At 46.0% G+C, this 21,170-nt stretch overlaps 1 protein-coding gene and 1 long non-coding RNA gene across 2 annotated transcripts in view; both read left to right on the top strand.

The window, feature by feature from the left end:
• LOC118371604 (tricarboxylate transport protein B, mitochondrial-like) overlaps positions 1-21,170 on the top strand; it is a 43,176-nt gene that overhangs the window by 3,893 nt on the left and 18,113 nt on the right. The window lies entirely within an intron of this gene.
• Positions 6,308-17,068, top strand: LOC127911698 (uncharacterized). The gene is made up of 10 exons (XR_008078930.1): positions 6,308-8,183; positions 8,914-9,016; positions 9,983-10,387; positions 11,156-11,496; positions 11,742-12,019; positions 12,899-12,970; positions 13,156-13,330; positions 14,374-14,455; positions 15,887-15,954; positions 16,846-17,068. It is a non-coding gene; the product is annotated as an uncharacterized LOC127911698 (long non-coding RNA).

Here is a 21,170-nt window from a genome sequence, read left to right as displayed (position 1 = left end):
TGTGTGTGTGTGTGTGTGTGCGTATTGGTCTCTTGTATCGGCCTGGAGGCACTGGGGGGAAGTTATATGGACAGAACATTGAGAGTCATAGCTTAATGGAAGAAAAATCTTGCATCTTACAAACCCAGACAATGGCAATGAGGCACATTTCTACATGAAGGGTGTATGAGCTCTTTATACTCCCTCTCCTGGGCTCAGCAGCCAATGGTGATGGCCGATGTTGAGAGGTGGAGGCTATGATATGAGACAGGATTGGCCTGGGGCTGAGAACTTTAAATGGGTTTCTGGTCCTGATTTTCTTTTTCTATTTGTGTGTTCCTTTGTAGTAGAGGTTTTTATTGTCATACAATGTGTGTGTATGTGTGTGTGTTGGTTTTGTGTGCATCTGTGCATGTGTGTGAGGTCTGAGAGAGCACTGTATTGCTCTGTTTGTAACTTTCTCTCTCTCTCTCACTCTTGCCGCAGGGCAGCCGGTTAAGTTCTTTGAGTGGCTGTCTCCTCTTAGACTCAGAGGGCTTGTCAAAGTGTGCACTCACTCCCTGCTCATTCATACCCCACTGAACTCTGCACACTATGCACTAGGCAATACACTCTGAATCTATGACTCATGACCCACCAGCGCCTTGAGGGGCAAGACGTCAAATCATGAAACCCCTGCTGTCCTTTCTGTCAGACACACACACTCTCTCTCTCTCTCTCTCTCTCTCTCTCTCTCTCTCTCTCTCTCTCTCTCTGCCTCTTTTTCTCTCGCTCTCTCGCTCTCTCTGACAGATGTATTCATTGCTGTCTAAGAAAGTGACAATAACATCCAACTCATCCTCATGAGAGACAAACTGTTTTAGGAAAACACAGCAACATTGCCAGAACAACATCAGACTCCGTCCATCCAGTCTGCAGGGAACGGCCTACTGGAGGGTTAGTAGCAGTTCAAAAGATTTTCCATGTAAAATTAATAGACATGTGTAATTAAACATTAGTGTAGGGTTTGGGAGCAGTGTTTTGAACAGGCAAAGCCTAAAAAGGAAGACGATAGATGATTTCCTTTCATCTTTCAGATGAGGCAAACAGAAATATTAAGACTGTATTAATACATCGTGTTTGATGTTAAGACCTCTGGCTACAGTCTACATTGGGGTTGAGGAATAGGGACATGTGGCACCATCTTTCTACACTCTCCCCTGTATTCTCATCTCTCTTCACACCAAGTCCCCGATAAACATATTTTTCATAAATGAGATGAGCCTGGATAACTAAAGGTATAGAGAGGGTTTTCGGGTAATTTGGTGTCCTGGCTTTTGCACATTATAGTGTTCTGGTCCATATATGTATATGATTAAACGTATGAGTTGGCCTGAAAACAAGTAGTTTAATCTCTCTCTCACTCTGTTGTTGAAGAACATATTTCATTTTAATGTGACTGGTCTGGATAAATAAGAATACATTTAAAGTACAAATGGTTTCCCCCCTGTTTAGTAGTATTTTTTGTGTTTTGGTTCTTGCATGTTATGGTCCATAAACTGTGTTCTGGTCCATTAACTGTGGGGTTGCCAGATTTATGTTTATTGGTTGCCAGGTTGGGTGATTTGAAAGTTTGTTTTTCTCAGTGAAAAACTGGAAGTTCTCATCAGGAGCAGATGTGGAAAACACTCATTAGATTTACCTCAACAGCAGGAAGATAGATAGCACTTCAGAGGTCTTCTCTTCTCTATCTCCCTCTTTCTTTGCCATCATTGTAAATAAGAATTTGTTCTCAATTGACATGTCTGGATAAATAAATAATAAATAAATGCACTTATTTTCTCCCTCTTTCTCCCTTGATCGCTCTCCATCTGTTGCTATCCCCTTTCTCTCCTAATTTGAATCTCTCTCTCTCTCTCTTTCTCTTTCTCTCTCTCTCTTTCTGTCTCTTTTTCTGTCTCTCCTCCATGTTTGATCTACTAGTGTGTAATGGTGTGAAAAGTGCCTTTGGGTGGCTTGTCTGGGATATGTGTCTACTGCTGGGCTGCAGCCTATCCACTCAACCAGGTCCACAGTTATACAGTGTCTTTAGAAAGTAGTCATACCCCTTGACTTATTCCAAAGGTTCTTATACTTATGTCAATTAGATATTTCTGTATTTCATTTTCAATAAACATTTCTACAAATATTTTTTCACTTGGTCATTATGGGGTATTGTGTGTAGATGTGAGATACTTAAACAACATATATCCATTTGAAATTCAGGCTGTAACAAAATGTGGAACAAAATGTGGAATAAACCAAGGCGTATGAATACTTTCTGAAGGCACTGTACATGCTCTGGACTGATGGTGTGTGTGTGTGTGTGTGTGTGTGTGTGTGTGTGTGTGTGTGTGTGTGTGTGTGTGTGTGTGTGTGTGTGTGTGTGTGTGTGTGTGTGTGTGTGTGTGTGTGTGTGTGTGTGTGTGTGTGTGTGCGAGAGAGAGATGGTGATGTTCACATTGTTCCCTTTCTCTTCTCCTTTTTTGCTTTTTTGTTGTTTTCATTTTGGCCGTGTCATCATTTGCCAAGTGTGCTAGCCTGTAGTCATCAACAATCATGCGATCGCCGAGTTGACTTTTAAAACATAGAAACATTTGCTGTAACTCTGGTGTCCTGTCCTGTAAGGTGGATGGGTTATATTAAGGGTAAGGGTGGACAGGGTTGGGTAGGGCTCTATTTAGGAAAGTGTTATTTATATGAGGTGGTACACTCCTTCACTGTTACCTTGTGTTTAATACACTCCTTCTTCACTGTTACCTTGTGTTTAATACACTCCTTCTTCACTGTTACCTTGTGTTTAATACACTCCTTCACTGTTACCTTGTGTTTAATACTCTCCTTCTTCACTGTTACCTTGTGTTTAATACACTCCTTCACTGTTACCTTGTGTTTAATACACTCCTTCACTGTTACCTTGTGTTTAATACACTCCTTCACTGTTACCTTGTGTTACACTCCTTCACTGTTACCTTGTGTTTAATACACTCCTTCACTGTTACCTTCTTCACTGTTACCTTGTGTTTAATACACTCCTTCTTCACTGTTCCTTCTTCACTCCTTCACTGTTACCTTGCGTTTAATACACTGTTACCTTCTTCACTGTTACCTTGTGTTTAATACACTCCTTCACTGTTACCTTGTTTAATACACTCCTTCACTGTTACCTTGCGTTTAATACACTCCTTCACTGTTACCTTGTGTTTAATACACTCCTTCACTGTTACCTTGTGTTTAATACACTCCTTCACACTTGTGTTTAATACACTCCTTCTTCACTGTTACCTTGTGTTTAATACACTCCTTCTTCACTGTTACCTTGTGTTTAATACACTCCTTCTTCACTGTTACCTTGTGTTTAATACACTCCCTTCACTGTTACCTTGTGTTTAATACACTCCTTCACTGTTACCTTGTGTTTAATACACTCCTTCTTCACTGTTACCTTGTGTTTAATACACTCCTTCACTGTTACCTTGTGTTTAATACACTCCCTTCACTGTTACCTTGTGTTTAATACACTCCTTCTTCACTGTTACCTTGTGTTTAATACACTCCTTCACTGTTACTTGTGTTTTACTCCTTCTTCACTGTTACCTTGTGTTTAATACACTCCTTCTTCACTGTTACCTTGTGTTTAATACACTCCTTCTTCACTGTTACCTTGTGTTTAATACACTCCTTCTTCACTGTTACCTTGTGTTTAATACACTCCTTCTTCACTGTTACCTTGTGTTTAATACACTCCTTCTTCACTGTTACCTTGTGTTTAATACACTCCTTCACTGTTACCTTGTGTTTAATACACTCCTTCTTCACTGTTACCTTGTGTTTAATACACTCCTTCACTGTTACCTTGTGTTTAATACACTCCTTCTTCACTGTTACCTTGTGTTTAATACACTCCTTCTTCACTGTTACCTTGTGTTTAATACACTCCTTCACTGTTACCTTGTGTTTAATACACTCCTTCTTCACTGTTACCTTGTGTTTAATACACTCCTTCTTCACTGTTACCTTGTGTTTAATACACTCCTTCACTGTTACCTTGTGTTTAATACACTCCTTCACTGTTACCTTGTGTTTAATACACTCCTTCTTCACTGTTACCTTGTGTTTAATACACTCCTTCTTCACTGTTACCTTGTGTTTAATACACTCCTTCTTCACTGTTACCTTGTGTTTAATACACTCCTTCTTCACTGTTACCTTGTGTTTAATACACTCCTTCTTCACTGTTACCTTGCGTTTAATACACTCCTTCTTCACTGTTACCTTGTGTTTAATACACTCCTTCTTCACTGTTACCTTGCGTTTAATACACTCCTTCTTCACTGTTACCTTGTGTTTAATACACTCCTTCTTCACTGTTACCTTGTGTTTAATACACTCCTTCACTGTTACCTTGTGTTTAATACACTCCTTCACTGTTACCTTGTGTTTAATACACTCCTTCACTGTTACCTTGTGTTTAATACACTCCTTCTTCACTGTTACCTTGTGTTTAATACACTCCTTCTTCACTGTTACCTTGTGTTTAATACACTCCTTCACTGTTACCTTGTGTTTAATACACTCCTTCTTCACTGTTACCTTGTGTTTAATACACTCCTTCACTGTTACCTTGTGTTTAATTCTTCACTGTTACCTTGTGTTTAATACACTCCTTCTTCACTGTTACCTTGCGTTTAATACACTCCTTCTTCACTGTTACCTTGTGTTTAATACACTCCTTCTTCACTGTTACCTTGCGTTTAATACACTCCTTCTTCACTGTTACCTTGCGTTTAATACACTCCTTCTTCACTGTTACCTTGTTTAATACACTCCTTCTTCGTTTAATACACTCCTTCTTCACTGTTACCTTGCGTTTAATACACTCCTTCTTCACTGTTACCTTGCGTTTAATACACTCCTTCTTCACTGTTACCTTGCGTTTAATACACTCCTTCTTCACTGTTACCTTGCGTTTAATACACTCCTTCTTCACTGTTACCTTGCGTTTAATACACTCCTTCTTCACTGTTACCTTGCGTTTAATACACTCCTTCTTCACTGTTACCTTGCGTTTAATACACTCCTTCTTCACTGTTACCTTGCGTTTAATACACTCCTTCTTCACTGTTACCTTGCGTTTAATACACTCCTTCTTCACTGTTACCAGTTTAATACACTCCTTCTTCACTGTTACCTTGCGTTTAATACACTCCTTCTTCACTGTTACCTTGCGTTTAATACTCCTTCTTCACTGTTACCTTGCGTTTTCTTCACTGTTACCTTGCGTTTAATACACTCCTTCTTCACTGTTACCTTGCGTTTAATACACTCCTTCTTCACTGTTACCTTGCGTTTAATACACTCCTTCTTCACTGTTACCTTGCGTTTAATACACTCCTTCTTCACTGTTACCTTGCGTTTAATACACTCCTTCACTGTTACCTTGTGTTTAATACACTCCTTCACTGTTACCTTGTGTTTAATACACTCCTTCACTGTTACCTTGTGTTTAATACACTCCTTCACTGTTACCTTGTGTTTAATACACTCCTTCACTGTTACCTTGCGTTTAATACACTCCTTCACTGTTCGTTTAATACACTCCTTCACTGTTACCTTGCGTTTAATACACTCCTTCACTGTTACCTTGTGTTTAATACACTCCTTCACTGTTACCACTCCTTCACTGTTACCTTGCGTTTAATACACTCCTTCACTGTTACCTTGCGTTTAATACACTCCTTCACTGTTACCTTGCGTTTAATACACTCCTTCTTCACTGTTACCTTGCGTTTAATACACTCCTTCTTCACTGTTACCTTGCGTTTAATACACTCCTTCTTCACTGTTACCTTGTGTTTAATACACTCCTTCTTCACTGTTACCTTGTGTTTAATACACTCCTTCTTCACAGTTACCTTGTGTTTAATACACTCCTTCACTGTTACCTTGTGTTTAATACTCTCCTTCTTCACTGTTACCTTGTGTTTAATACACTCCTTCACTGTTACCTTGTGTTTAATACACTCCTTCACTGTTACCTTGTGTTTAATACACTCCTTCACTGTTACCTTGTGTTTAATACACTCCTTCTTCACTGTTACCTTGCGTTTAATACACTCCTTCACTGTTACCTTGTGTTTAATACACTCCTTCACTGTTACCTTGCGTTTAATACACTCCTTCACTGTTACCTTGTGTTTAATACACTCCTTCACTGTTACCTTGTGTTTAATACACTCCTTCACTGTTACCTTGTGTTTAATACACTCCTTCACTGTTACCTTGTGTTTAATACACTCCTTCACTGTTACCTTGTGTTTAATACACTCCTTCACTGTTACCTTGCGTTTAATACACTCCTTCACTGTTACCTTGTGTTTAATACACTCCTTCACTGTTACCTTGTGTTTAATACACTCCTTCACTGTTACCTTGTGTTTAATACACTCCTTCACTGTTACCTTGCGTTTAATACACTCCTTCACTGTTACCTTGCGTTTAATACACTCCTTCTTCACTGTTACCTTGCGTTTAATACACTCCTTCTTCACTGTTACCTTGCGTTTAATACACTCCTTCTTCACTGTTACCTTGCGTTTAATACACTCCTTCTTCACTGTTACCTTGCGTTTAATACACTCCTTCACTGTTACCTTGCGTTTAATACACTCCTTCTTCACTGTTACCTTGCGTTTAATACACTCCTGCAAATAAACTCACTAGTTCCTCTATCAAAATGTACTGATGAAAATAGCTGGTGCTGGTGTAACTGAGTCAGGTTTGTAGGCCTCCTTGTACGCACACGCTTATTCAGTTCTGCCCACAGATTTTCTATATCATTGAGGTCAGGGCTTTGTGATGGCCACTCCAATACCTTGACTTTGTTGTCCTTAAACTATTTTGCCACAACTTTGGAAGTATGCTTGGGGTTATTGTCCATTTGGAAGACCTTTTTGCGAACAAGCTTTAACTTCCCGACTGATGTCTTTCTTCAATATATACACATAATTTTCCTGCCTCATGATGCCATCTATTTTGTGAAGTGCAGCAGTTACTCCTGCAGGAAAGCACCCCCACAACATGATGCTGCCACCACCGTGCTTCACGGTTGGGATGGTGTTCTTTGGCTTGCAAGCCTCCCCCCTTTTCCTCCAAACATAATGATGGTCATTATGGCCAAACAGTTCTATTTCTGGTTCATCAGGCCAGAGGACATTTCGCCAAAAAGCACAACCTTTGTTCCAATGTACAGTTGCAAACCGTAGTCTGGCTTTTTTTATGGCGGTTTTGGAGCAGTGGCTTCTTCCTTACTGAGCGGCCTTTCAGGTTGTGTTGATATAGGACTCGTTTTACTGTGGATATAGATACTTTTGTACCTGTTTCCTCCAGCATCTTCACAAGGTCCTTTGCTGTTGTTCTGGGATTTATTTGCACTTTTCGCACCAAAGTATGTTAATCTCTAGGAGACCGAACGCGTCTCCTTCCTGAGTGGTATGACACTGCGTGGTCCCATGGTGTTTATACTTACTATTGTTTGTACAGATGAACATTTTCTGGAATTTTCCAAGCTGTTTAAAGGCACAGTCAACTTAGTGTATGTAAAGTTTTGACCCACTGGAATTGTGATACAGTGAATTGTATGTGAAATAATCTGTCTGTGAACAATTGTTGGAAAAATTACTTGTGTCATGCACAAAGTAGATGTCCCAACCAACGTGCAAAAACTATAGTTTGTTCACAAGAAATTTGTGGAGTGCTTGAAAAATGAGTTTTAATGACTCCAACCTAAGTGTATGTACACTTCTGACTTCAACTGTATATCCTAGTTGTCTGATTGGTTTACATGCTGTGCATGCTCTGTTTTTGACAGCTCCTCTGTCAGTCCCTGCAGAGCCTCTCTCCCAGTGACTGTTGGGTAGGAAATGGTAAACTGGTTTCTAGGTACATCAATTCCCACTAATAACAAGTGTCAGTGTCATTTGAAAACACATTGATTTTGTGAACACATTGATTTTGTGAGAGAGAGAGAGAGAGAGAGAGAGAGAGAGCAGCCTAGGGAAGAGGTGTATATATATATAGAGAGAGAGAACAGCCTAGGGAAGAGGTGTATATATATAGAGAGAGAGAGAACAGCCTAGGGAAGAGGTGTATATATAGAGAGAGAGAGAGAACAGCCTAGGGAAGAGGTGTATATATAGAGAGAGAGAGAGAACAGCCTAGGGAAGAGGTGTATATATAGAGAGAGAGAGAACAGCCTAGGGAAGAGGTATAGAGAGAGAGCACAGCCTAGGGAAGAGGTGTATATATATAGAGAGAGAGAGCACAGCCTAGGGAAGAGGTGTATATATATATAGAGAGAGAGCACAGCCTAGGGAAGAGGTGTATATATATAGAGAGAGAGAGCACAGCCTAGGGAAGAGGTATAGAGAGAGAGAGAGAGAACAGCCTGAGAGGAGAGAGAGAGAGAGAGAGAGAGAGAGAGAGAGGAGAGAGAGAGAGAGAGAGAGAGAGAGAGAGAGAGAGAGGGAAGAGAGAGAGAGAGAGAGAGAGAGGAGAGAGAGAGAGAGAGAGAGAGAGAGAGAGAGAGAGAGAGAGCAGCCTAGGGAAGAGGTATATAGAGAGAGAGAGAACAGCCTAGGGAAGAGGTATAGAGAGAGAGAGAGAGAGAGAGAGAGAACAGCCTAGGGAAGAGGTATAGAGAGAGAGAGAGAGAACAGCCTAGGGAAGAGGTATAGAGAGAGAGAACAGCCTAGGGAAGAGGTATAGAGAGAGAGAACAGCCTAGGGAAGAGGGAAGAACAGCCTAGGGAAGAGGTATAGAGAGAGAGCACAGCCTAGGGAAGAGGTATAGAGAGAGAGCACAGCCTAGGGAAGAGGTGTATATATATAGAGAGAGAGAGCACAGCCTAGGGAAGAGGTATAGAGAGAGAGCACAGCCTAGGGAAGAGGTGTATATATATAGAGAGAGAGAGCACAGCCTAGGGAAGAGGTATAGAGAGAGAGCACAGCCTAGGGAAGAGGTATAGAGAGAGAGAGAGAGAACAGCCTGAGAGGAGAGAGAGAGAGAGAGAGAGAGAGAACAGCCTGAGAGAGAGAGAGAGAGAGAGAGAGAGAGAGAGAGAGAGAGAGAGAGAGAGAGAGAGAGAGAGAGAGAGAGAGAGAGAGAGAGAGCCTAGAGGAAGAGAGAGAGAGTAGAGAGAGAGAGAGAGAGAGAGAGAGAGAGAGAGAGAACAGCCTAGGGAAGAGGTAGAGAGAGAGAGAGAGAGAGAGAGAACAGCCTAGGGAAAAGTGTATATATAGAGAGAGAGAGAACAGCCTAGGGAGAGGAGAGAGAGAGAGAGAGAGAGAGAGAGAGAGAGAGAGAGAGAGAGAGAACAGCCTAGGGAAGAGGTATAGAGAGAGAGAGAGAGAGAGAGAGAACAGCCTAGGGAAGAGGTAGAGAGAGAGAGAGAGAGAGAGAGAGAGAGAGAGAGAGAGAGAGAGAGAGAGAGAGAGAGAGAGAGAGAGAGAGAGAGAGAGAGAGAGAGAGAGAGAGAGAGAGAGAGAGAGAGAGAGAGAGAGAGAGAGAGAGAGAGAGAGAGAGAACAGCCTAGGGAAGAGGTGTATATATAGAGAGAGAGAGAACAGCCTGAGAGAGAGAGAGAGAGAAGAGAGAGAGAGAGAGAGAGAGAGAGAGAGAGAGAGAGAGAGAGAGAGAGAGAGAGAGAGAGAGAGAGAGAGAGAGAGAGAGAGAGAGAGAGAGAGAGAGAGAGAGAGAGAACAGCCTAGGGAAGAGGTATAGAGAGAGAGAGAGAGAGAGAGAGAGAGAGAACAGCCTAGGGAAGAGGTATAGAGAGAGAGAGAGAGAGAGAGAGAGAGAACAGCCTAGGGAAGAGGTATAGAGAGAGAGAGAGAGAGAGAGAGAGAGCACAGCCTAGGGAAGAGGTATAGAGAGAGAGCACAGCCTAGGGAAGAGGTATAGAGAGAGAGCACAGCCTAGGGAAGAGGTATAGAGAGAGAGCACAGCCTAGGGAAGAGGTGTATATATATATAGAGAGAGAGCACAGCCTAGGGAAGAGGTATAGAGAGAGAGCACAGCCTAGGGAAGAGGTGTATATATATAGAGAGAGAGAGCACAGCCTAGGGAAGAGGTATAGAGAGAGAGCACAGCCTAGGGAAGAGGTGTATATATATAGAGAGAGAGAGAGCACAGCCTAGGGAAGAGGTATAGAGAGAGAGCACAGCCTAGGGAAGAGGTATAGAGAGAGAGAGAGAGAGAGAACAGCCTAGGGAAGAGGTATAGAGAGAGAGAGAGAGAGAGAACAGCCTAGGGAAGAGGTATAGAGAGAGAGAGAGAGAGAGAGAACAGCCTAGGGAAGAGGTATAGAGAGAGAGCACAGCCTAGGGAAGAGGTATAGAGAGAGAGCAGTCCCTAGGGAAGAGGTGTATATATATATAGAGAGAGAGCACAGCCTCGGGAAGAGGTATAGAGAGAGAGCACAGCCTAGGGAAGAGGTATAGAGAGAGAGCACAGCCTAGGGAAGAGGTGTATATATATATATAGAGAGAGAGAGCACAGCCTAGGGAAGAGGTATAGAGAGAGAGAGAGAGAGAGAGAGAGAGAGAGAGAGAGAGAGAGAGAGAGAGAGAGAGAGAGAGAGAGAGAGAGAGAGAGAGAGAGAGAGAGAGAGAGAGAGAGAGAGAGAGAGAGAGAGAGAGAGAGAGAGAGAGAGAGAGAGAGAGAGAGAGAGAGCACAGCCTAGGGAAGAGGTATAGAGAGAGAGCACAGCCTAGGGAAGAGGTATAGAGAGAGCACAGCCTAGGGAAGAGGTATAGAGAGAGAGAGCACAGCCTAGGGAAGAGGTATAGAGAGAGAGAGAGCACAGCCTAGGGAAGAGGTATAGAGAGAGAGCACAGCCTAGGGAAGAGGTAGAGAGAGAGAGCACAGCCTAGGGAAGAGGTAGAGAGAGAGAGCACAGCCTAGGGAAGAGGTATAGAGAGAGAGCACAGCCTAGGGAAGAGGTAGAGAGAGAGAGAGAGAGAGAGAACAGCCTAGGGAAGAGGTATAGAGAGAGAGAGAGAGAGAGAGAGAGAGAGAGAGAAGCCTAGGGAAGAGGTATAGAGAGAGAGAACAGCCTAGGGAAGAGGTATAGAGAGAGAGAGCACAGCCTAGGGAAGAGGTATAGAGAGAGAGCACAGCCTAGGGAAGAGGTATAGAGAGAGAGCACAGCCTAGGGAAGAGGTATAGAGAGAGAGCACAGCCTAGGGAAGAGGTATAGAGAGAGAGCACAGCCTAGGGAAGAGGTATAGAGAGAGAGCACAGCCTAGGGAAGAGGTAGAGAGAGAGAGCACAGCCTAGGGAAGAGGTAGAGAGAGAGAGCACAGCCTAGGGAAGAGGTAGAGAGAGAGAGCACAGACTAGGGAAGAGGTAGAGAGAGAGAGCACAGCCTAGGGAAGAGGTATAGAGAGAGAGCACAGCCTAGGGAAGAGGTATAGAGAGAGAGCACAGCCTAGGGAAGAGGTAGAGAGAGAGAGAGAGAGAGAACAGCCTAGGGAAGAGGTATAGAGAGAGAGAGAGAGAGAGAGAGAGAGAGAGAAGCCTAGGGAAGAGGTATAGAGAGAGAGAACAGCCTAGGGAAGAGGTATAGAGAGAGAGCACAGCCTAGGGAAGAGGTATAGAGAGAGAGCACAGCCTAGGGAAGAGTTATAGAGAGAGAGCACAGCCTAGGGAAGAGGTATAGAGAGAGAGCACAGCCTAGGGAAGAGGTATAGAGAGAGAGCACAGCCTAGGGAAGAGGTGTATATATATAGAGAGAGAGAGCACAGCCTAGGGAAGAGGTATAGAGAGAGAGCACAGCCTAGGGAAGAGGTGTATATATATATAGAGAGAGAGCACAGCCTAGGGAAGAGGTATAGAGAGAGAGCACAGCCTAGGGAAGAGGTGTATATATATATAGAGAGAGAGCACAGCCTAGGGAAGAGGTATAGAGAGAGAGCACAGCCTAGGGAAGAGGTATAGAGAGAGAGCACAGCCTAGGGAAGAGGTGTATATATATATATATATATATATATATAGAGAGAGAGCACAGCCTAGAGAAGAGGTATAGAGAGAGAGAGAGAGAGAGAGAGAACAGCCTAGGAGAGAGAACAGCCTGAGAGAGAGAGAGAGAGAGAGAGAGAGAGAGAGAGAGAGAGAACAGCCTAGGGAGAGAACAGCCTGAGAGAGAGAGAGAGAGAGAGAGAGAGAGAGAGAGAGAGAGAGAGAGAGAGAGAGAGAGAGAGAGAGAGAGAGAGAGAGAGAGAGAGAGAGAGAGAGAGAGAGAGAGAAGCCTAGGGAAGAGGTATAGAGAGAGAGAGAAGCCTAGGGAAGAGGTATAGAGAGAGAGAGAGAAGCCTAGGGAAGAGGTATAGAGAGAGAGAACAGCCTAGGGAAGAGGTATATATATATAGAGAGAGAGAGCACAGCCTAGGGAAGAGGTATATATATAGAGAGAGAGAGAAGCCTAGGGAAGAGGTATAGAGAGAGAGAGAGAGAAGCCTAGGGAAGAGGTATAGAGAGAGAGAACAGCCTAGGGAAGAGGTATATATATATAGAGAGAGAGAGCACAGCCTAGGGAAGAGGTATATATATATAGAGAGAGAGAGCACAGCCTAGGGAAGAGGTATATATATATATAGAGAGAGAGAACAGCCTAGGGAAGAGGTATAGAGAGAGAGAGAGAGAGAGAACAGCCTAGGGAAGAGGTATAGAGAGAGAGAGAGAGAGAGAGAACAGCCTAGGGAAGAGGTATAGAGAGAGAGCACAGCCTAGGGAAGAGGTATAGAGAGAGAGCACAGCCTAGGGAAGAGGTGTATATATATATAGAGAGAGAGCACAGCCTAGGGAAGAGGTATAGAGAGAGAGAGCACAGCCTAGGGAAGAGGTGTATATATATAGAGAGAGAGAGCACAGCCTAGGGAAGAGGTATAGAGAGAGAGCACAGCCTAGGGAAGAGGTATAGAGAGAGAGAGAGAGAGAGAACAGCCTAGGGAAGAGGTATAGAGAGAGAGAGAGAGAGAGAACAGCCTAGGGAAGAGGTATAGAGAGAGAGAGAGAGAGAGAACAGCCTAGGGAAGAGGTATAGAGAGAGAGCACAGCCTAGGGAAGAGGTATAGAGAGAGAGCACAGCCTAGGGAAGAGGTATAGAGAGAGAGCACAGCCTAGGGAAGAGGTGTATATATATAGAGAGAGAGAGCACAGCCTAGGGAAGAGGTATAGAGAGAGAGCACAGCCTAGGGAAGAGGTGTATATATATAGAGAGAGAGAGCACAGCCTAGGGAAGAGGTATAGAGAGAGAGCACAGCCTAGGGAAGAGGTATAGAGAGAGAGAGAGAGAACAGCCTGAGAGAGAGAGAGAGAGAGAGAGAGAGAGAGAGAGAGAGAGAGAGAGAGAGAGAGAGAGAGAGAGAGAGAGAGAGAGAGAGAGAGAGAGAGAGAGAGAGAGAGAGAGAGAGAGAGAGCCTAGGGAAGAGGTATAGAGAGAGAGAACAGCCTAGGGAAGAGGTATAGAGAGAGAGAACAGCCTAGGGAAGAGGTATAGAGAGAGAGAACAGCCTAGGGAAGAGATATATATATATATAGAGAGAGAACAGCCTAGGGAAGAGATATATATATAGAGAGAGAGAGCACAGCCTAGGGAAGAGATATATATATATATAGAGAGAGAGAGAGCACAGCCTAGGGAAGAGATGTATATATATATAGAGAGAGAGAGCACAGCCTAGGGAAGAGGTATAGAGAGAGAGAGAACAGCCTAGGGAAGAGGTATAGAGAGAGAGAGAACAGCCTAGGGAAGAGGTATAGAGAGAGAGAGAGAGAGAGAGAACAGCCTAGGGAAGAGGTATAGAGAGAGAGCACAGCCTAGGGAAGAGGTATAGAGAGAGAGCACAGCCTAGGGAAGAGGTATAGAGAGAGAGCACAGCCTAGGGAAGAGGTATAGAGAGAGAGCACAGCCTAGGGAAGAGGTATAGAGAGAGAGCACAGCCTAGGGAAGAGGTATAGAGAGAGAGCACAGCCTAGGGAAGAGGTATAGAGAGAGAGCACAGCCTAGGGAAGAGGTATAGAGAGAGAGCACAGCCTAGGGAAGAGGTATATATATAGAGAGAGAGAGCACAGCCTAGGGAAGAGATATATATATATAGAGAGAGAGAGCACAGCCTAGGGAAGAGATATATATATATATAGAGAGAGAGAGCACAGCCTAGGGAAAGGTATAGAGAGAGAGAGAGCACAGCCTAGGGAAGAGGTATAGAGAGAGAGAGAGAGAGAGAGCACAGCCTAGGGAAGAGGTATAGAGAGAGAGCACAGCCTAGGGAAGAGGTATAGAGAGAGAGAGAGCGAGCACAGCCTAGGGAAGAGGTATAGAGAGAGAGAGAGAGAGAGCACAGCCTAGGGAAGAGGTATAGAGAGAGAGAGAGAGAGAGCACAGCCTAGGGAAGAGGTATAGAGAGAGAGAGAGAGAGAGCACAGCCTAGGGAAGAGGTATAGAGAGAGAGAGAGAGCACAGCCTAGGGAAGAGGTATAGAGAGAGAGCACAGCCTAGGGAAGAGGTAGAGAGGGAGGAGAGAGAGAGAGAGAACAGCCTAGGGAAGAGGTAAAGAGAGAACAGCCTAGGGAAGAGGTAAAAGAGAGAGAGAACAGCCTAGGGAAGAGGTATAGAGAGAGAGAGAACAGCGTAGGGAAGAGGTATAGAGAGAGAGAGAACAGCCTAGGGTAGAGAGAGAGAGAGAGCACAGCCTAGGGAAGAGGTAGAGAGAGAGCACAGTCTAGGGAAGAGGTAGAGAGAGAGAGAGAGAGCACAGCCTAGGGAAGAGGTAGAGAGAGAGAGAGAGAGCACAGCCTAGGGAAGAGGTAGAGAGAGAGAGAGCACAGCCTAGGGAAGAGGTATATATATATATAGAGAGAGCACAGCCTAGGGAAGAGGTGTGTATATATATATAGAGAGCACAGCCTAGGGAAGAGGTATAGAGAGAGAGAGAACAGCGTAGGGAAGAGGTATAGAGAGAGAGAGAGAACAGCCTAGGGAAGAGGTAGAGAGAGAGAGAGAGCACAGCCTAGGGAAGAGGTAGAGAGAGAGAGAGAGCACAGCCTAGGGAAGAGGTAGAGAGAGAGAGCACAGCCTAGGGAAGAGGTGTATATATAGAGAGAGAGAGCACAGCCTAGGGAAGAGGTATAGAGAGAGAGCACAGCCTAGGGAAGAGGTATAGAGAGAGAGAGAGAGAGAACAGCCTAGGGAAGAGGTATAGAGAGAGAGAGAGAGAGAGAGAGAACAGCCTAGGGAAGAGGTATAGAGAGAGAGAGAGAGAGAGAACAGCCTAGGGAAGAGGTATAGAGAGAGAGAGAGAGAGAGAGAGAGAACAGCCTAGGGAAGAGGTATAGAGAGAGAGCACAGCCTAGGGAAGAGGTATAGAGAGAGAGCACAGCCTAGGGAAGAGGTATAGAGAGAGAGCACAGCCTAGGGAAGAGGTGTATATATATAGAGAGAGAGAGCACAGCCTAGGGAAGAGATATATATATATAGAGAGAGAGAGAGCACAGCCTAGGGAAGAGATATATATATATATAGAGAGAGAGAGCACAGCCTAGGGAAAAGGTATAGAGAGAGAGAGAGCACAGCCTAGGGAAGAGGTATAGAGAGAGAGAGAGAGAGAGAGCACAGCCTAGGGAAGAGGTATAGAGAGAGAGCACAGCCTAGGGAAGAGGTATAGAGAGAGAGAGAGAGCGAGCACAGCCTAGGGAAGAGGTATAGAGAGAGAGAGAGAGAGCGAGCACAGCCTAGGGAAGAGGTATAGAGAGAGAGAGAGAGAGAGAGCACAGCCTAGGGAAGAGGTATAGAGAGAGAGAGAGAGAGAGAGCACAGCCTAGGGAAGAGGTATAGAGAGAGAGAGAGAGCACAGCCTAGGGAAGAGGTATAGAGAGAGAGCACAGCCTAGGGAAGAGGTAGAGAGGGAGAGAGAGAGAGAGAGAACAGCCTAGGGAAGAGGTAAAGAGAGAACAGCCTAGGGAAGAGGTAAAGAGAGAGAGAGAACAGCCTAGGGAAGAGGTATAGAGAGAGAGAGAACAGCGTAGGGAAGAGGTATAGAGAGAGAGAGAACAGCCTAGGGTAGAGAGAGAGAGAGCACAGCCTAGGGAAGAGGTAGAGAGAGAGCACAGTCTAGGGAAGAGGTAGAGAGAGAGAGAGAGAGCACAGCCTAGGGAAGAGGTAGAGAGAGAGAGAGAGAGCACAGCCTAGGGAAGAGGTAGAGAGAGAGAGAGCACAGCCTAGGGAAGAGGTATATATATATATAGAGAGAGCACAGCCTAGGGAAGAGGTGTGTATATATATATAGAGAGAGCACAGCCTAGGGAAGAGGTATATATATAGAGAGAGCACAGCCTAGGGAAGAGGTATAGAGAGAGAGAGAACAGCGTAGGGAAGAGGTATAGAGAGAGAGAGAGAACAGCCTAGGGAAGAGGTAGAGAGAGAGAGAGAGCACAGCCTAGGGAAGAGGTAGAGAGAGAGAGAGCACAGCCTAGGGAAGAGGTAGAGAGAGAGAGCACAGCCTAGGGAAGAGGTGTATATATATAGAGAGAGAGAGCACAGCCTAGGGAAGAGGTATAGAGAGAGAGCACAGCCTAGGGAAGAGGTATAGAGAGAGAGAGAGAGAGAGAACAGCCTAGGGAAGAGGTATAGAGAGAGAGAGAGAGAGAGAGAGAACAGCCTAGGGAAGAGGTATAGAGAGAGAGAGAGAGAGAGAACAGCCTAGGGAAGAGGTATAGAGAGAGAGAGAGAGAGAGAGAGAGAACAGCCTAGGGAAGAGGTATAGAGAGAGAGCACAGCCTAGGGAAGAGGTATAGAGAGAGAGCACAGCCTAGGGAAGAGGTATAGAGAGAGAGCACAGCCTAGGGAAGAGGTGTATATATATAGAGAGAGAGAGCACAGCCTAGGGAAGAGGTATAGAGAGAGAGCACAGCCTAGGGAAGAGGTGTATATATATAGAGAGAGAGAGCACAGCCTAGGGAAGAGGTATAGAGAGAGAGCACAGCCTAGGGAAGAGGTATAGAGAGAGAGAGAGAGAGAGAGAAGAGAGAGAGAGAGAGAGAGAGAGAGACAGCCTAGGGAAGAGGTATAGAGAGAGAGAGAGAGAACAGCCTGAGAGAGAGAGAGAGAGAGAGAGAGAGAGAGAGAGAGAGAGAGAGAGAGAGAGAGAGAGAGAGAGAGAAGAGAGAGAGAGAGAGAGAGAGAGAGAGAGAGAGAGAGCCTAGGGAGAGAGAGAGAGAGAGAGAGAGAGAGAGAGAGAGAGAGAGAGAAGCCTAGGGAAGAGGTATAGAGAGAGAGAGAGAGAAGCCTAGGGAAGAGGTATAGAGAGAGAGAACAGCCTAGGGAAGAGGTATAGAGAGAGAGAACAGCCTAGGGAAGAGGTATAGAGAGAGAACAGCCTAGGGAAGAGATATATATATATATAGAGAGAGAACAGCCTAGGGAAGAGATATATATATATAGAGAGAGAGAGCACAGCCTAGGGAAGAGATATATATATATATAGAGAGAGAGAGAGCACAGCCTAGGGAAGAGATGTATATATATATAGAGAGAGAGAGCACAGCCTAGGGAAGAGGTATAGAGAGAGAGAGAGAGAGAGAACAGCCTAGGGAAGAGGTATAGAGAGAGAGAGAACAGCCTAGGGAAGAGGTATAGAGAGAGAGAGAGAGAGAGAGAACAGCCTAGGGAAGAGGTATAGAGAGAGAGCACAGCCTAGGGAAGAGGTATAGAGAGAGAGCACAGCCTAGGGAAGAGGTATAGAGAGAGAGCACAGCCTAGGGAAGAGGTATAGAGAGAGAGCACAGCCTAGGGAAGAGGTATAGAGAGAGAGCACAGCCTAGGGAAGAGGTATAGAGAGAGAGCACAGCCTAGGGAAGAGGTATAGAGAGAGAGCACAGCCTAGGGAAGAGGTATATATATATATAGAGAGAGAGCACAGCCTAGGGAAGAGATATATATATATAGAGAGAGAGAGAGCACAGCCTAGGGAAGAGATATATATATATATAGAGAGAGAGAGCACAGCCTAGGGAAAAGGTATAGAGAGAGAGAGAGCACAGCCTAGGGAAGAGGTATAGAGAGAGAGAGAGAGAGAGAGCACAGCCTAGGGAAGAGGTATAGAGAGAGAGCACAGCCTAGGGAAGAGGTATAGAGAGAGAGAGAGCGAGCACAGCCTAGGGAAGAGGTATAGAGAGAGAGAGAGAGAGCGAGCACAGCCTAGGGAAGAGGTATAGAGAGAGAGAGAGAGAGAGAGCACAGCCTAGGGAAGAGGTATAGAGAGAGAGAGAGAGAGAGAGAGCACAGCCTAGGGAAGAGGTATAGAGAGAGAGAGAGAGCACAGCCTAGGGAAGAGGTATAGAGAGAGAGCACAGCCTAGGGAAGAGGTAGAGAGGGAGGGAGAGAGAGAGAGAGAACAGCCTAGGGAAGAGGTAAAGAGAGAACAGCCTAGGGAAGAGGTAAAGAGAGAGAGAGAACAGCCTAGGGAAGAGGTATAGAGAGAGAGAGAACAGCGTAGGGAAGAGGTATAGAGAGAGAGAGAACAGCCTAGGGTAGAGAGAGAGAGAGAGCACAGCCTAGGGAAGAGGTAGAGAGAGAGCACAGTCTAGGGAAGAGGTAGAGAGAGAGAGAGAGAGCACAGCCTAGGGAAGAGGTAGAGAGAGAGAGAGAGAGCACAGCCTAGGGAAGAGGTAGAGAGAGAGAGAGCACAGCCTAGGGAAGAGGTATATATATATATAGAGAGAGCACAGCCTAGGGAAGAGGTGTGTATATATATATAGAGAGAGCACAGCCTAGGGAAGAGGTATATATATAGAGAGAGCACAGCCTAGGGAAGAGGTATAGAGAGAGAGAGAACAGCGTAGGGAAGAGGTATAGAGAGAGAGAGAGAACAGCCTAGGGAAGAGGTAGAGAGAGAGAGAGAGCACAGCCTAGGGAAGAGGTAGAGAGAGAGAGAGAGCACAGCCTAGGGAAGAGGTAGAGAGAGAGAGCACAGCCTAGGGAAGAGGTAGAGAGAGAGAGAGAGAGAGAGAGAGCACAGCCTAGGGAAGAGGTAGAGAGAGAGAGAGAGAGAGAGAGAGCACAGCCTAGGGAAGAGGTGTATATATATAGAGAGAGCACAGCCTAGGGAAGAGGTATATATATATAGAGAGCACAGCCTAGGGAAGAGGTATAGAGAGAGAGAGAGAGCACAGCCTAGGGAAGAGGTATAGAGAGAGAGAGAGCACAGCCTAGGGAAGAGGTATAGAGAGAGAGAGAGACAGCACAGCCTAGGGAAGAGGTATAGAGAGAGAGAGCACAGCCTAGGGAAGAGGTATATAGAGAGAGAGAGCACAGCCTAGGGAAGAGGTATAGAGAGAGAGCACAGCCTAGGGAAGAGGTATAGAGAGAGAGCACAGCCTAGGGAAGAGCTATAGAGAGAGAGCACAGCCTAGGGAAGAGGTATAGAGAAAGAGAGAGCACAGCCTAGGCAAGAGGTATAGAGAGAGAGAGAGAGAGCGAGAGCACGGCCCGAGGGAAGAGGGAGAGGGAGAGCACGGCCAAGGGAAGAGGTAAATAGAGAGAGCACAGCCAAGGGAAGAGGTATGGAGAGAGGGGGCACAGCCTAGGGGAGAGAGAGAGAGCGAGAGCACGGCCTAGGGGAGAGAGAGAGCACAGCCTAGGGAAGTTGTGTGTGTGTATATATATATATATATATAGAGATAGCACAGCCTAGGGAAGAGGTATAGAGAGAGCACAGCCTAGGGAAGAGGTATAGAGAGAGCACAGCCTAGGGAAGAGGTATAGAGAGAGCACAGCCTAGGGAAGAGGTATAGAGAGAGCACAGCCTAGGGAAGAGGTATAGAGAGAGAGCACAGCCTAGGGAAGAGGTATAGAGAGAGAGCACAGCCTAGGGAAGAGGTATAGAGAGAGAGAGAGCACAGCCGAGGGAAGAGGTATAGAGAGAGAGAGAGCACAGCCGAGGGAAGAGGTATAGAGAGAGAGAGAGGGTGAGAGAGGGGGGGGGGGCTGGCAGAGAGAGAGAGAGGGAGAGAGAAAGAGAGCACAGCCTAGGGAAGAGGTATAGAGAGAGAGGGGGCTGGTGGAGAGAGAGAAGGAGAGAGGGAGGGTGAGAGAGGGGAGAACTGGCAGGGAGAGAGGAGAGAGGGAGTGTGAGAGTGAGAGCACAGCCTAGGGAAGAGGTATAGAGAGAGAGAGAGAGAAGAAGAGAGGGAGGGCGAGAGAGGGGGGAACTGGCAGAGAGAGAAAAGGAGGGAGGGAGGGAGGGTGAGAGAGAGAGAGAGAGCACAGCCTAGGGAAGAGGTATATAGAGAGGGGGGGACTGGCAGAGAGAGAGAAGGAGAGAGGGAAGTGAGAGAGAGAGGGGAACTGGCAGGGAGAGAGAATGAGAGAGGAAGGGTGAGACAGAGGAGGGACCTGGCAGAGAGAGAAGCAGAGAGGGAAGGTGAGAGAGAGGGGGGAACCTGGCAGAGAGAGAGAAGCAGAGAGGGAAGGTGAGAGAGAGGGGGGACCTGGCAGAGCGAGAGAAGCAGAGAGGGAAGGTAAGAGAGAGGGGGGACCTGGCAGAGAGAGAGAAGCAGAGAGGGAAGGTGAGAGAGAGGGGGGACCTGGCAGAGAGAGAGAAGCAGAGAGGGAAGGTGAGAGAGAGGGGGGACCTGGCAGAGCGAGAGAAGCAGAGAGGGAAGGTGAGAGAGAGGGGGACCTGGCAGAGAGAGAGAAGCAGAGAGAGAGGAGGGGGGGGACCTGGCAGAGAGAGAGAAGCAGAGAGGGAAGGTGAGAGAGAGGGGGGACCTGGCAGAGAGAGAGAAGCAGAGAGGGAAGGTGAGAGAGAGGGGGGACCTGGCAGAGAGAGAGAAGCAGAGAGGGAAGGTGAGAGAGAGGGGGGACCTGGCAGAGAGAGAGAAGCAGAGAGGGAAGGTGAGAGAGAGGGGGGACCTGGCAGAGAGAGAGAAGCAGAGAGGGAAGGTGAGAGAGAGGGGGGACCTGGCAGAGAGGGAAGGTGAGAGAGAGGGGTGGACTTGGCAGAGAGAGTGAAGCAGAGAGGGAAGGTGAGAGAGAGGAGGAACCTGGCAGAGAGAGAGAAGCAGAGAGGGAAGGTGAGAGAGAGGAGGAACCTGGCAGAGAGAGAGAAGCAGAG

Source organism: Oncorhynchus keta, chromosome 25, assembly GCF_023373465.1.
Source record: "Oncorhynchus keta strain PuntledgeMale-10-30-2019 chromosome 25, Oket_V2, whole genome shotgun sequence".
Taxonomy (NCBI): Eukaryota; Metazoa; Chordata; class Actinopteri; order Salmoniformes; family Salmonidae; genus Oncorhynchus; species Oncorhynchus keta.
This window is presented reverse-complemented; position numbering and strand designations above follow the sequence as displayed.